The 13,410-nt window shown below is 33.1% G+C and overlaps 1 protein-coding gene across 2 annotated transcripts in view; it reads right to left on the bottom strand.

The window, feature by feature from the left end:
• Positions 1–9,947: 9,947 nt before the first annotated feature.
• The window catches only part of LOC129484933 (putative protein ATXN8OS), an 81,746-nt gene continuing 78,283 nt past the window's right edge, over positions 9,948–13,410 (bottom strand). Inside the window, exon 3 of one of the 2 annotated variants that reach the window (XR_010121588.1) lies at positions 9,948–10,616. The gene's annotated coding sequence lies outside the window, so the exon portion shown is untranslated. The remainder of the gene's footprint in view (positions 10,617–13,410) is intronic. The other variant, XR_010121587.1, reaches the window with a different exon arrangement.

The raw sequence follows: 13,410 nt of genomic DNA, 5'->3' as shown, positions 1-13,410 counted from the left end.
GCCTCACAATCATGGCAGAGGAGCAAGTAACATCTTACATGGATGGCAGCAGGCAAAGAGAGAGAGAGAGCTTGTGCAGGGAAACTCCCGTTATTAAAACCATCAGATCTCATAAGACTTATTCACTATCATGAGAACAGCATGGTAAAGACCCACCTGAATGATTCAATTATCTCCCCCCAGGACCCTCCTTCCTACAATACTTGAGAATTATGGGAGCTACAAGATGAGATTTGGGTGGGGACACGGAGCCAAACCATATCGCTATGTGGTAGGAAATTTCAGCTCCATTACAATTTTGTGGAACCACCATCATACATGTGACTGGTCACTGACCAAAAACATCATTATGTGGTGCATGACTGTATAAATAAGTTTTATATATGAATCTTGTATTTTGAAAATTTGTTGAATGTATATGTTAGACCTCGTAGTATTTTTTCTGTATTTCTTAGTACTCTGTATATACAAGATCATGTTGATTGTTAATTAAGACAATTTTAGTTTCCTTTCAAACTGGACATCTTTTTTCTTTTAAAGTCATTGCATTTTATTTATTGTGTAAAAGCTTTATTGAAATATAATTCACATGCCATCATATACATTCTATTAAAGCATATATTTCAGTGCTTTTTGGCATATTCACAGAGCTGTGCAACCATCATCACTATTAAATTCCAGAACAGTTTTGTTACCCCAAGAAGAAACCCCATGCCTATTAACAGTCACTTCTCACTTTCTCTCCCCTCAGCCCCTGGAAACCTCTAATCTTCTTCCTGTCTCCATTCATTTGCCTCTTCTGGTATTTCAGGTAAATTTAATCACATAATATGTGGCCAATTCTGTCTGGATTCTTTCATTTAGCAAAATATTTTCAAGGTTTTTGCATGTTGTAACATATATCAGGAAACCAATGACTGAAGAACATTACATATATCTGTTCATTCATCAGTTGATGAGCATTTGAGTTACTTGTTTATTATAAGTAATACTACTATGCATATTTGTGTACACATTTTTGTGTAGACATATGTTTTCCATTTTCTTGGGTATTTACCCAGGAGTAGAATTGCTGCATTACATGGTAATTTGGGGTTTAAATTTTTTAGGAATTGGCAAACTATTTTAAAAGTGACTGTACCATTTTGCACTCTTACTATCAGTGTATTAGTATTCTAGTTTCTCCACAATCTTGCTGACAATTTGTTACTGTCCCTGTTGTTTTCATTATGGCCATCCTTGTGTATGTGAACTGATATCTCACTGTGGTTCTGATTTGCATTTTCATAATGACTTATGATATTTAATATCTTTTAATCCCCTTATTGGTCATTTCTAGAATTCCTTTGGATAAATGTCTATTTAAATCCTTTCCCCCCCTTTTTTTTTTTAGACAGAGTTTTGCTCTGTCACCCAGGCTGGAGTGCAGTGGTGCGATCTCGGCTCACTGCAACCTCCACCTCCCAGGTTCAAGCAATTCTCCTGCCTCAGCCTCCCGAGTAGCTGGGACTACAGGCACATGCCACCATGCCTGGCTAATTTTTTCTATTTTTAGTAGAGATGGGGTTTAACCGTGTTAGCCAGGATGGTCTCAATCTCCCAACCTCCTGATCTGCCCACCTCAGTCTCCCAAAGTGCTGGGATTATGGGTTTGAGCCACCGCACCCGGCCCCCATTTTTAAAATTAGGTTATTTGTGTTTTTTATTACAGAGGCATGTCTTAGCTCAGTCTATCATAACAAAATATCGAGAGCAAGGTGGCTTACACAACAGAAATTTATTTCCTACACTTCTAAAGATTGAAAAGTCTGAGATCCTGGTCCTAGCATGGCCAGGTTTTGGTGCAGGCTCTCTTTCTGGCTTGTAAATAGCCACCTTCTTTTTGTAACCTCACATGTTAACAGAAATCGCAAACACCCTGGTATCTCTTCTTCTAAGTGATCGAATAACATCACGAGAGTCTCACTCTTATGGCCAAATATAACGCTTATTAATTCTGTATAGGCCCTATCTCCAAGTATATTCACATTGCATGTTAAGGCTTCAAAATATGAATTTTAGGGGGATGAAAACATTTAATTCCTAATGAGGTATGAGTTCTTAGTATATTCTGAATACAAGTCACATATCACATATATAATTTGTAAATATTTTCTCCTGTTCTGCATATGGCCATTTGTCCAATGGAATTCATTAAAGCACAAAGATTTTTAATTGTCATTAAGTGCAATTCATCTTTTTTTTGTCCTTGTGCTTTTGTCATTATATCTAAGAAAATATTGCCCAATAACCTGAATTCTGGAAGATTTACTCCTATACTTTCTTCTAAGAGTTTTATATATTTTTCTTTCATGTATGTGTATGATTTAAGTTAATTTTATATTAAATGAGTTACTTTTTTAGTTTACTTTTATATATGATGTGAGACATAGTACAATCTTACTTTTTTGCAGGTAGATAGCCAATTGTTACAACTCCATTTGTTGAAATGATTATTCTTTCCCATCTGACGAACCTTGACACTCTTGTCAAGAAATGGTTGACCATGGAGGCAAAGCAAGGGTTGATTCATGGACTCTGAATTCTATTCCATTGATCTATATGTATATTCCTATGCCAATAATATGTGATCTTGTTTATTATGGCTTTGTAGTACATTTAAAAATAGAAAGTATAAACCCTTCAAATTTGTTCTTCTTTTTCAAGATTCTCTGACTATTCTGGATCATAGCATTTTCATGTGAATTTTAATATCAGTATGTCAATTTCTGTAACAAAGCCAATTGGGATTTTGATAAAAATTGCATTGAATATGTAGATGAAGTTGATGAGCATTGCCATCTTGACATAATATTAAGTCTTCTGATGTATGAACATGAGATGTGTTTCTATTAATTTAGAAATTCATTAATTTCTTAAAGATGTTTTGTAGGCCACAGATGAAAGTGTTGCTCTTCTTATGTTAAATTAATGACTATTTTATTTTTGATGCTACTATAAATGGAATTATATTCTTAATTTACTCTCAGATTGTTTCTTGCCAGTATATGGAAATAAAATTTATTTTTCTATATTGATCCTACATACTGTTACCTGATAAACTCATTTATTAGTTCTGATAGGTATTTTAATGAACTTTCAAAGAGTTTCTATATGCAAGACCATGTCTCTATGAATAGAGATTGTTTTATTTCTTGAAATCTGGATGCTTTTTGTTGATTGTTCTGGCATAATTGTTCTAGCTAGAACGTCTGATACAATGTTGAATATAATTGACAAGAAGAGACATCCTTGTCTTGTTTCTGATCTGAAGAAGAAAATTTTAAGTGTCTCAATATTCAGTATGGTGTTAGCTGTATGCTTTCTGCAAATGTTTCATCAATTTAGAGAATTTGCCTTCTTGGTTTATTGAGTGTTATTATCACAAAAAATACTGGATTTTGTCAAATGCTTTCTCCACATCACTTGAGATTATCATATGAAGTTTCTGTGAAGCTGAAAATGTCTTAATTTCTCCTTCTTTTGTGAAATATAGTTATGTAGATAAATAATTCTTTTTTTACAATAGTTTGGTTTTAACATTTTTAGTATGTCATTCCAATGCCTTCTGGTTTCCATAGCTTCTGATCAGAGGTTATTGTTCATCTTATTGAAGACTTTTTTGTCCCTGATGAGTTGTTTCTCTCTTGCTGCTTTTAAGATCTTTTGTTTTTGAATTTGACAGTTTGATTATAATATGTTTAAATTTGGATTTGCTTAAATCCATAGTTCCTGAAGTTTTTTTTTATTTGTAGGTTAATGTTTTTCTTCCATTAGGAAGCTATTGGTCATTATTTATTCAAATATCATTTCTACATTTTTATCTTTCTTCTCTCCTTCTGAGAGTCACATTATATATGTGTTAACACAGTGATGATGTCCTTGTGGGTCTCTGAGGTTCTCCATTTTTCTTCATTCATTATTATTTTCATTTCTCAGACTGGATAATTTTGATTAGCCTATACTTAAGTTCATAGTTTCTTTCTCCTTCCTGCTCAAATATACTTTTGAGTCACTCAAGTAAATTTTTTAATTTCAATTATTTAACATTTTTACTTCAAAATTTCAATGTAGTTCTTTGTTTAAAATGACTTTTACCTTTTTTGCTATTGTTTATTTAATAAGACACCATTCTCATACAATCCTTTATTTATATATTTATTTATTTATTTATTTATTTATTTAAGACAGTGTCTTGTTGTTTCACCCAGGTTGGAGTGCAGGATTGTGATCATAGCTCACTGAAACCTCAACTTTACCAGGCTCAGGTGATCACCACAGCTTTCCAAGTAGCTGGAACTACAGGCATGTGCCACTGTGCCCAGATAATTTTTATTTTTTTTTGGAGAGATGGCGTTTTGCCATGATTTCCCAGGCTGGTCTCAAACTCCTGGGCTCAAGTGATCCACTCATCTCAGCTTCCCAAAGTGGTAGGAGGACATGTATGAGTCATCATGCCCAGCCAGTCCTTTAGTTCTTTACACATGGTTTTCTTTAGTTGTTTGAACATATTTACAGTAGTTCATTTAAAGTCTTTGTCTAGTAAATCTAATGTCTATACTTCCTATGGTACAGTTTCTGTTAATCTTCCCTCCTACACACTACATGGCCATACATTCTGGTTTCTTTGCATGTCTTGAAAATCTTTGAAACTGAATACTTTCTATAACTTAATCTGACAACTCAGTATTAGACCACCCAGCCAGGGGTTGCCATTGTTGCTATTTGTTGTTGCCATTTGATGTTTGTGCAATTGTTTGATTACTCTTCTGGAGTAATTCTGCAAAATTTTTATGTTTTTAATTTTTAAAAAATTTTGAATTGTTATGTAAACAAAATTATTGTACTTATTTGTGGAGTACATGTGATATTTTGATACAAGCATACAATGTGTAATGATCAAATCAGGGTAATTGGGGTATCCATCACCTCAAGTATTGATTATTTCTTTGTGTTAGAAACATTTCGATTCCATTCTACAATTATTTTGAAATATACAACAACTTATTGTTAACTATATATTCTGTATGTGGCTTCTGACATCTCTGCTTGGTTTGCCTGATGGTCTTGCAATAATGGAACAGAGTTTTTCTCACATGCCTTGAACAAGTAAGTCTATGGATCTTTGCTAAGTGGCTCTATGTTAACGTTGAGACATACCTCCAATGCTTGGTTAGGCAATTTAAACTTTACCTTTTCCTTCACCGCCTGTTTTCATAGTTATTGTGATTGTCAAACTGCTGGGTTTATTTATTTATTTTTATTTTTTTTTTTTGAGATGGAGTCTTACTCTGTCACCCAGGCTGGAGTGCAGTGGTGCAATCTTGGCTCACGGCAAGCTCTGCCTTCTGGGTTCATGCCATTCTTCTGCCTCAGCCTCCCGAGTAGCTGGGACTACAGGTGCCCACTACCACACCCAGCTACTTTTTTGTATTTTTAGTAGAGACGGGGTTTCACTGTAGTCTCGATCTCTTGACCTCATGATCCACTCACCTCGGCCTCCCAAAGTGCTGGGATTACAGGCATGAGCCACCGCGCCCAGCCAAACTGTTGGTTTTTGAGGCTATCATGAAGTGGACAAGAGAAGGTGGGAATGTGGCAAATTAAACCACCACAAAATGTACTCTTCTTACCTAGATTTAGCATTTTTATCACAAATAAATAATGTTCAAATGGTCGCAAGACGTTTTTAATTTCCAGAATTCTGAAAAATATTGATTTTGATTTTTTTTTGCAAACATTTTTGTTGCTTTTATGGAGGAGTGGATTTTCAGAGATTCTTTATCCACCCTTCAATAAGGGAATTGTTCCCTTATTTCTTAGGGTAAAAAGTTAGATTACTTATTTAATATCTTTCTTTTTTTCTATTATAGGTGTTTATAGCTATAAAGTTCCTTTTTAGCAATGTTTTAATGGTTTCCTATAAATTGAGATATTCTGTGATTTTATTTCATTTGCTTCAAAATATTTTTCACTTTTTCTTTGTATTTATTCTTTTATCCTTATGCTATTAACAAGTGTATTGCTTAACTTTCAAATATTTGTGGATTTCCTGGATGTTGTTTTGTTGTTTTTTTCTAATTGTGATAGAATCAGAGAACATACTTTGCATGATTTCAAATTTTTCAATATGTTTAGACCTGTTTCATGGTATAGTGTATGGTCTATCTTGAGAAATGTTCCAAGTGCAATTGACATAAATATATATTATGATTTTTTAGGTGTAGTGTTCTAGAAATATCAGTTATATCAATTGGTTTGATACTATTTTTCAAGTATCTTATATACTTGCTAACTTTTGTCTTGTTTTTCTATTAATTATTAAAAATAGGTTATTGAAATCTACAACTATTAGAGTTGAATTCTCTATTTCTCCCTTTAATTATGTCAGTTTTGCTTTATGTATTTAGTCTCTATTGCTCAGTAAGTATGTTTTTAAAATACGTATATATATATAAAATTCCCAATTAACTGACCCTTTTATCAGTATAAAATATTTTTGTTTCTCTAGTAATAGCTTTTTCTTAATGTCTATATTTTATTATATTTGCATGCACTCCCACGTCACGTATGTTTACTGTTTGCATAGTATATATGTTTGTCCATCTTTTTTGATATGGTTTGAATATTTGTTTCTTCCAAATCTCATGTCAAAATGTGATTCCCAATGTTGGAGGTGCGACCAGGTGGGAGATGTTTGGATAATGTAGGTGAATCCCTCATAAATAGTTTAGCACTATCCCGTTGATGATAACTGAATTTTCTCTCAGCTACTTGACACAAGGTCTGGCTGTTTAAAAGAGTCTGAGACCTTCCCCTTCTCCCTCTCTTGCTCCCACTCTCACCATGTAATTTGGTGCTCCCCTTTGCCTTCCACCGTGGTTGGTAGCTCTCTGAGGCCTCACCAGAAGCAGATGCCAGAACCATGTTTTCTTTAAAGCTTGCAGAGCCATGAGCCAAATAAAACCTTTTTTTATAAATTACCCAGTCAAGTATTTACAGCAACACAAAGAATGGACTTTTACTTTCTACCTGTTTGTGTCTTTCAACCTAAAATGTATCTCTTGAATATGGTATGCACATGGATCTTATTTTGGCTTAAGTCCAGCCTCATATTCTCTGCCTTTTAATTAATTATATTCAATGTAATGTTTGATATGATTTGCTCTACACTTGCAAAAGTACTATTTATCTTCTGTATATCTCATATCTGTTTGTTCCTCTTTTCCTTCTTTACTTTTGTAATTTGTATTAAATATATATCTTCTAGTGTACCATTTTAATTTTTTTCTGGTTTGTGTGTGTGTATGCATAGAAAACTACATATATATACATAAATATACTGATATGCATATATGATATTGACCATATTGGAATGCATATATTTATATCAAACCACATAAAAAATAAAGGTTGTCTGTAAAGGTAATCACATAGGTAAATATAAATGACAGTATAAATATATTTGTCTCTTTTCTTAAGTGATTTAAAATAAAATTATATAAAATGAAATTTTAAAAACTGATTTGATAAGTCTGTATCATAGGTATATAATTAGAGCAATAGAAGCTATTTTGTTTTGGATTTTTGTTGTTGCTGTTATTGTTTGTTTCATTATCCAAATTTCTATTTTTTAACAAAGACCCTGTGCATGAGGTTTTTCAAGGCTTCTCCAAATCAAGTCAGTGCCCTGTAACATCAATATCCTTCATTTTCTTGGCCTGCCTTGTCCTAGTATAACTACTGCTCAGAAGGAAATGAATGGTGGGTAGGAGTAGTCATGGGCTAAATTGCAGTAGATTTAACTGTGTTTTACCTGAGATTCATTATCTTTTTAAAAATAAACAATTCTTAATTATTTGTAGACCTGTGATGAATTTCAAGATTTCTATCATGGTCATTTTTAACAATTTTGTTTAGTTTTATCATTTTTGGTGGGAGGAAGAGGATTCACTGAGCCCAGCTCCACCAAACTAGAAGTTCTTCCTTAGGAATATGTGATGGATATTACAATAGGATATTAAATTTAGGATATTGAACTAAATATTTGTGTAATTCATCATGTTTATTTCTAAGTAATTCTCCATTCATATTTAGAAAGAACTTTGTAATACCTCTATTTTGTCTCAACTATAAAGAAAGACCACATGAGGGGCCTTTTGTACCTACTTAATTTAGAGCTGCATTCTGGAAATATTTTGTTAGGGTCTTAGGTTAGTACTAGCAGTAATAGAACTGTAAGAAACACAAAGAGAGATAACATCTAAGAGATGGAATTGGAGTCACTGACTTGGGGCCTTTTCCTACCCTGAAATTCTACTTTTCTGTTTGTTTGTTTGTTTGTTTGCTTGCTTGCTTGCTTCCTTGGTTGCTTGTTTAACTCCCTACTAATCACCACTGACTGAGAAGTTTTCTAAATTTCTAAACCACCAACTGAGAAATTTTGACTTCATTTTCCTAGGGTGGTAGAAATTCATTGTCATTCTTACTCAACTATTGGTTTCTCTAGAATATGTATTAGGTCTACTGAGGTTTAATCACTATATTGTTCTCACCATTTTCACAGTGCCTGGCATATAGTGCCCTCTCAAGGAAAGATTGTTAAATCAATAAGCAAGTACATCAGTAATAAATCTCCAACCTGAACATGTAATATACTCTTCACTATATAAACATACTCTCAAAGGCTAATGAGGTAGATACCAGAACAATGGTGTACCACAGAGGGCTTTTTAAAATTAATTAATTTGGTTATTGGTTTGACTTTCTGTGTCTCATTTCTTATTTGGTAGAGTGCAAGTTATCTTTTTTTTTTAAAGTTGATATTAGGAGATTTTCTCTTAAGAGTGGAACTAATTTACATGACTTTGGAAATACTGTTGTCAAACTTTTATGAGGAGTTAAAGTGTTCTACATGAAGCAAACTTAGAGTGACTGTTTGACTATTTAGAAGTTCTTCCCTGATCTTGTATTTTTGTCTGAATATTTGAGATTGCCAAATTAATGCTATTTTTGTTAGTGAGATTTGATGAAGCATTAGTGGTTAAAGGTAAATATGTAATATATGCTTCATTCAGGAAGTTCTGAATTATTAGTAGTGATAGTTGGAGTCATCCGTTGTTTCTTCATTCCTCCTGCACAATTTCATTAGTAGATAAGGCTATTTTGTGCTCTTGATATACTAAAATTACTCACTCTTTCCAAATGCCAGAGATAGGGATTTAAAAATAATTAACATGAAAAACTGAAAATAATGAATCTTTGTTTTGTTTCAACTACAAAGACAATCATTTAATAGTTTATATATAGATTTCTTTACTTCTTGTAAGTAATGGTCGATGCCTGTACACATCAGAATGTTGGCTCACCAGATAGGCTAGGTTTGCTGAATTTATGTGTCATTGCTGATCCATCTGAAATACAAGCCACCATATGTCAGTTTACTTATTGAAGCTGGAAAAGAATCCATTATAGAAAATAATTTTAGAGCATTACTTGAGTAGTGTTTGTCTCTCCTCAATACAATTTTTATACTTACACAATTTTATTTACTCTTTATCTTGCTTTTGGTCATTTAAAATGCTGATGATATTTTAGCTGATTCAATGGGGTAGAAGCCCCATTGCTACCATCTGACGTATTTCAATCTGTGACATAAAATCTGGACATTAGAATCTTTTCTGGTGCTACCTTAAAGGCCCAGATTCTTTCACTTACATACTTGTAAGAAGATCCTATAGCACTATGGACACTCACTTTATGTTAAATCCTGCTTTCTCTTTATGTACAGTTCATTTTATTTTCTTGCAGCAAAGTCTAACTGGAATGGTTTTGCCCAGTTATATTCCAGAAATGAACATAAGCTGCTATTCCATCTATGTGTGCCTCCAATGTGGAGAGGGTCATTTGAATTTGCGATGATTTATTTTGCCAGGTTCAATTAAGTATCAGCATATTGGAGAAAGAGCCCAAATAGATTTAGGTGACCAGCTTCTTACTGCATCATTCAAGTACAGAAAATATTCAACACTGTCAATGCCAGCAGAGGGATACACATTTCTGCTTTTATTTTTAGTGTCTTTGCTACTGAAATGTCTTGGGTAAAGGTTGCACATTTCACACAATGGCTCATTTTCACACCTTCAGCAAACAGAAAAGCATATTTGAAATAATGTAGTCAGTCTAGGATAATTTCTTGGTGAGAATCCCTTGTCTTTGCCCCAGTCATCTGTTTTCACACAAAAATTAAAGTTTCATCATTTCATAATACTAGCATCAATAAATGTTAATAGACTTTGACTTGTTCTGGTAACATAGCAGCTGACAGATACTTTTCTGTAGACAATAAAAAAGTATTTATTCAAGCAGGCAATGAATGATATATATGGCATTTCTTAAACTTGTGCTTCTCTAGAACAGTGAAGCTCGTTGGTTTGCAGATGTTTATTGTGGCCTTCGAGAGATTGCTAATAAATGTTTTAATAGATCACTCCCATTTCAAGTTCTCTAGATCCAACAACAGACCATTATTCTTCCTTCCTTCATCTCATTTTTGTAGTTATTTATTTTTCTTGCCCCTAGAAAAATAAATAATCTAGTTTATGTCTTAGTAGAAGCAACACACCAATGTGACAATAATTTTGTTAATGATTTATAAACATATACCAAAATAAGTCTTTGTAGCCATTGTCAAAATGTTCTGTTCTAATGAGAATATAAGAGAGATAAAAAACTATAAAATCCATGCCAATAATGTCATGCCCTGATGAAAATATGTTCAGAATAGTCAAATAATGGCAATGTGCTTTCTGGAATTGAATTTGTCTTTAATAATGCAGGATACAGGGATCCTTGGTTGTCTAATTTGTAATGCTAAGCCATGAGCGGTGTTGACATTAAAATTCGAAATAGCTCTGTTATCAATGACAACTTACAGCAGCATCACTGATATGGATATTTAGCTGATTATTAAAACATGTATTTTGCGAGAGGGTAGGATTTTCATTCCTGATGTTTGATTTTAGTAATAGCAGTAATCTTACAGTTCTCCCTATGGGTATAGTAAAATTCTTCCAAGTGAAAGAGAATCAATCATACATTTCACATAAACTGGGAACATTTTAACCACTGTGGAAAGAAGCACTACTTGACCCTGAAATTTCTTATCTCCGCACCCTACTTCAACTGACTTGTGTTTGTTTGTTTGTGTTATTTTTACTTTTTCACTCATGTTAATGTTAGTATACATTACGGTTATTTTCTTGTTTTAGGGGCAGCTCTTATCCTAGCATCCTAGCCAGTGGGGAATTTATTCTCTGAATGCTAAAGAAAAGAATGAAGAACTATGCCCACATCCATTTCCTTTAAAGTGGAATTACTATATTTACATTGCAGAAGGGGTTATAAACAAATTGACCCCTTGCTGTAATTTCAAAATATCAAAACACACACACAGTCTCATAATGCATGTACTAGCTTTGTTAACTGACTCTTACAGAGGATAGAGCATTCATTCATTCATTCATACACTCATCTCTTCAACATTCACTATACATTTCTAGTGCATGCAAATGATTATTTTGGGTACTTAACTGAGTTGAATAATGATCTTATAATAAATGAAGTTTCCACTTTTTGGTTCATGTCAGGAGGCCATATATAAATAAATATCCTATATATACCATGTGTAGATGAATACACTTTTTCTTTAACCAAATAATACATATTCTATGGAAGGATATTATAAATAAATAGTCTCTCACAAACAGACTATAAAATTCTTCCAAATCTAATTCCATAATAAGCAACAGTGGTATGCAAATGAATGTATAGAATACAGATGTCCAATTTAAATTAGATAAAAATTCCAGTTTGAATGGGGGTGTCAGTGCTATAGCTAAAAATAAGAGGTAGAAGAGTTGTCATGCTTAAGGACATGGTACTGAACTTCTGCCTGGGCTGAAAGTAAGGTCTCTATTTATTGGCTGTGACCTTGAAAATGACAATACTTCTGGGCCTCCATTTGTTAATACACATAATGGAGATTATTATAATAACTAGCTCCCTAGGTTTATGTAAAAGTTCGAGGAGATCATGCACGGAAATCCCTTAGTATCCTGCCTGGCCTAGAGAGTAAACCCTCAGTAAATATTAGCTATTGTTGTTATTACAGGTTCACACATGTAAAAATTTATTGGCTTGGAAATCTCAAAACTGTTTTTTAGTTTAATTAATTATTAATACACAAACATGCAATTGTGGCATGTTAAAAGAATCAGAAAATATAACTTTCATGGAAGCAGTGCCAAATAGATATGTGTCACAAAATAGCAAGTAGCCAGTTAAATTAGACCTAAATTTTTTTTTAATGACATGATGTTGTAGTTACTGATTTCAACATAAGTCACTAACAATGAGGATTTATTTCTTTGCTTTCCAGGTATGCTGATTATACTTCCATTATAAAATATTCTAAATAGAATGGTTAAAGATAAGTAATTCCAGGAGATATTCTATCTTGAAATGGCATTTTAATTAAATTTGTTTAGACTTTTTAGGAGCTATTACAGTACATAGGCTCCATGAACAACCGTATGATTGAACAGCAGGAGGTGAGAATGTGTTTCCAACAATTGGAAGATGAACTATACCAATGAAATTACATAGATTCTTTAAGGTTCAATTCAAATATTATCATCTTCATCCTGATGTTTTCTCTATCTTTTTAACTTCTCTTAAGAATTTTCTATTCCTTCATCTCCACTATCTTAACATACTGTACATTCTCCCTTCTTTGCTTTTTCAATACATATAGCTTTTTATTATATATCTCTCTTCCTGGCCTCAAGAGCAGACATGAGTCACGTCTTAATGGGCTTGTAGCTCCAGTTATTGATTATTTGTATGTATTTTAAATATGTGGTTTTTATTTTTTATTGATACATAATAGCTATGCACATTGGCTACATGTGATATTTTGATGCATGCATACAGTGTGTAATGATCAAATCAGGGTAATTGGGATATACATCAACTCAAACATTTATTATTTCTTCTATTATTTCAAGGCTACAGTAAGCAAAACAGCATGGCACTGGTACAAAAACAGACACATAGAACAAGAGAACAGAATAGAGAACACAGAAATCAAGCCACACATCTACATCTACAACAATCTGATCCTTAACAAAGCCAACAAAAATAAGCAATGGAGGAAGGACTCTCTATTCCTTAAACAACTTTGAGATAACTGGCTATCTATATGCAGAAGAATTAAACTGGACCCCTACCAATCACCATAAACAAAAATTAACACAAGATGGATTAAAGTCTTAAATGTAAGACCTAAAACTATAAAAAATCCTTGAAGAA

The sequence above is a fragment of the Symphalangus syndactylus genome, chromosome 6 (assembly GCF_028878055.3).
Source record: "Symphalangus syndactylus isolate Jambi chromosome 6, NHGRI_mSymSyn1-v2.1_pri, whole genome shotgun sequence".
NCBI lineage: Eukaryota > Metazoa > Chordata > Mammalia > Primates > Hylobatidae > Symphalangus > Symphalangus syndactylus.
The sequence above is the reverse complement of the archived record's forward strand: the minus strand, read 5'-3'. Positions and strand labels throughout refer to the sequence as shown.